This window comes from Lathyrus oleraceus, chromosome 4 (assembly GCF_024323335.1).
Source record: "Lathyrus oleraceus cultivar Zhongwan6 chromosome 4, CAAS_Psat_ZW6_1.0, whole genome shotgun sequence".
Classification (NCBI taxonomy): domain Eukaryota; kingdom Viridiplantae; phylum Streptophyta; class Magnoliopsida; order Fabales; family Fabaceae; genus Lathyrus; species Lathyrus oleraceus.
The window spans coordinates 167,410,911-167,414,868 of record NC_066582.1 but is presented as its reverse complement, the minus strand read 5'-3'; positions in this window follow the sequence as shown (position 1 = coordinate 167,414,868).

Here is a 3,958-nt window from a genome sequence, read left to right as displayed (position 1 = left end):
GTACTTCAAATGGTCTACATACATCATAATGTACTACTCCAAAAGCATGCTTTGCTCTTAGGGATACTTCTGATGCAAATGGCAATCTATTTTTCCTGTCTTTCATGCATATCTCACATGACTTCTCAGGCTTCACAATCTTGGGAATACCATATACCAGCTTCTTAGAATTCAGATGTCCTAAGCTTCTGAAATTAATATGTCCCAATATCTTGTGCCACAACTCACTGTCACCTTCAGTGCCTTTTACACTAAGGCATTTAGTTTCAATTGTCTCCAAATTCACCTTGAATGTTTTGTTGCTTTCCTACTCAGATTGCACAATCAACTTTTGATCAGAATCATACAACTTCAAGAGATTGTTCTTCATAGTAACTGAGAAACCTTTCTTAATGAGTTGACCAACACTCATCAAATTGCTCTTCATTCTAGGAACATACCAAACATCCTTTACCATAATAGTTGTTCCATTCTTCACTCTAACATTGACATTTCCCATTCCTTCAACATTTAGATACTTATCATCAACACATCTGATCTATGTCCTCTTTCTAGAGTCAAAATCAACCATCCGTTATTTGTTTCCAGTTAGGTGATTTGAGAAGCCAATGTCCATATACCACCATTCTACCAAATATTCACCATCAAATTTAGAAGCCATCAGTAGCACAGGTTCATCATTAGATTCTCCTCTGGCTAAGTTTGCTTCTTCTGATTTCCTTTCCTTTCTTGACCAACAGTCAGCAGCGAAGTGACCAAACTTCTTACAACAATAACATTGAACCTTCTTCTTATCAAACTTCTCCTTTCCCTTTTGATGTGTCTTCTCATCAGAGTTGGAGGTTTCTAACTTTTGATAACCACCATGTCTTTTCTTGCCTCTGACCAAGACTGCTTCTGATTCTTCTTTCCAGAAGATGCTTTCAGAGCCTATTATACCTCGCTTTCAGAGGTTCTCTCAATCAGACGCAACTCTTGTGCCTCTAGATTGCTTTACAACTCTTTAACTCTCATGGTGCTCAAATCCTTAGAATGTTCAATTGCTATAACAATGTTATCAAACCGAGGAGTAAGAGATCTCAGTACCTTCTCAATGATTACTTGTTCAGAAAAAGTCTCTCCAAAAGATTTTATCTCATTTGTGATCAGAATCACTCTAGAGATATAATATGACACCTTTTAATTGTTCTTCATGTTGAGATTCTCATACTGCTTACGTAGGGACTGAAGCTTCATCTTTTTCACTGACGCGTCACCACCGTAGCACCATACTAGTGTGTCCCTTGCAACCTTCATTGTCGTTGAATCAACGATTTTCTCAAACACGTTCGCATCCACACACTAATGAATGTAGAACAACGCCTTTTGATTTTTCTTCCTCGTTTTTCTTTGCACATTTCTCTATGCTTCAGTCGCATCCTCTGCAACCAGAACATAACCATCATTGACGAGATTAAGAATATCTTGAGCGTCAAACAACACACGCATCTGAGTCATCCATCGATTCCAATTATTTCCATCAAATACTAGAAACTTTATATTCAAGCTATTGTTTCCTCTGTTCATCTTTGATTTTGTGCACTGAAACTCACACATATCTCAATAAACACTCAGGTTTCCCAATCTTGTAAAATCAAGAAATGTGATTATGTTACAATTCTGATCGTGAATTCAACACAAATTCAAGAAATAAAATCAATCACACATGGCTCACCGTACACACGTGTTTCCCAATGAATCTTCCTTGTGAATCGGATCGAAACTCTAGATATCAATTGTTGATGCGCAAGAGGAAGAAGATGAAGATGGAAGTGAAAAGAGAGAGAAACTGGATTATAACTAACTTTCAAAAAGAAATTGATTGCAATGAAATTCTGTTACACAACTTGTTTAAATACAAAATTAAAGATGTCATGTAAGCAAAATGCTAACCTATGCTAGTTGAGTAATGCACCTTCTAAAAACTTAAATCAACTATAACTCAGAAGCTAACACTAAGGTTTTGAGTGCCAACTTACTCAGTTACATTGAGTAAGTTTCTGAAGCCTATAGCTTCTGAACAATAACACTCATGAACGATTAATTACATCTACATTAATAAAGGTTATAGATTCTAATTCTTCAAGTTTGTCAATTCATATTTTCTTCTTTACCAATTCATTTTGCACAACTATGTACTTGTTAATTATGATACTTTTAGGAAACATGTTTGCATGATGTCTAAAAAAGTGTTGTTAGAGAAAATAAATATTATAGAGAATTTCTTGTTATAGATTTTGTTACATATCTAAGTTCTTTTCAACTTTATTTCTTCCTGCTCAAGTAACATTACGATTATCCACTATTGTAAATATGTCTTTAGAGCCAAATAAAAAAAAAACAAAACTCTTTATTTTCTTTCTTTATGACGAAGTAACTTGAGATTTTTCACTCACTTTCTTCACGTGGATCACTTAACATAGTAACATTGTTGAATGCTACCTTAACGATTCAATGAATGTAACGACTTGTCTTAAGTAAAAAAAAAATTTAACTAACATTTATACATAAAACTCTTGTGAAAATACCATACACGAAAACAGAATTTGTACCCACGGATACCCATTCGAATCTGCTTCAAATTTGACAAAAAAAATGCATTGATTGAGATAGAGTTTGGGTTAGGGTATTTCCTGTTTTAAAAATAAGGGGATGATACTGGTAATGAGGATACTAGTGTCCACCACTAACTTGTCCCTGAACCCGTCTATTTAATAATTTAGAATATTTATTTAAATATTTTAGAATATTGATTGTTTGGTTAAAACATATATGTTTGAAATATTTTACTATTACTTTAACTTATTAATATCTAATGTATGTTAATGTTTAAAAGAGTTTGGAATATATTATAGGTTTGAGAAAATAAATTATTTCAATATTAAAAAATTGATTCTAATGTGAGGAAAGGAGTGGGGCGAGGATGCCCCGACCTCATTATAATGTGTTTTGAATTCAATTATTTAATTATTTTGATTTGGAATTGGGTATTTAATTGGAGTTTTCGAGTTTGGATATAAAAAAGGTAAAATCCATCTCCGAACAGCTTCATTATCATTACCATGTCTATTTAGATTTATAAAAATATGAGTTTAAATATACAAATTATATTCTATAACATTAAGATAATCATATGACCGTGAGAGATAGAGAGTGAAATTGAAAACCATTAAAATGAGGAAGATGAAGAAATGACAAAAATGATGATGTTTTAAATGAGGAAGATGAATGAATGAGAAAGATGATGTGTGTGATTCTACTAGTCGGAGCAATATATTACATGATATACTATTTCATGTAATATTACTATTTCATGTAATACAAATTTGAGTTAAGTGAAATAAAAATTTGAGTTAAGTGAATGATGATTTTATGCTCTTTTATTTTACAAATATTTTCTTAAAATAATCACGTGTAAAAAACGACAATTTTTTTTGATAAAACCCGTTGTTGAATTTCACGAGCTTTTAAAAAAATTATGCTAAAAAAATGAAAACACATTATAAAATAAAACATTCTTCTTATTTAAAGTACTTTCATAAAAAATGTGGTCAAAGTGAATTATTTTTTCTTAATTATTTTTTTATGAGATTAATTATTATGTATTGTCAATGTAAAATGTTTTATTAATCGATTCATCACCATCACCCGTTTGTATTACTTTATAGATTTTAAAATAAAAATCAAATTTATTTCAATATCCAACGGTTATGATTAACTGATAGTGTAAAATCCTTTTATATTATCAGTGTATTTCAATTAAATTCTTTTTTTATTTTATTTTTTATTTAAAATGTAATAAATCTTAAAAAAAGAATTTAATAAATTATTTCATTCGAATTACTCATATGTATCAAGAAGTCAATCCATGTGCATAGGCTAACCTGACTGACGGTGGTAAATTGAAGCATTATAAGAA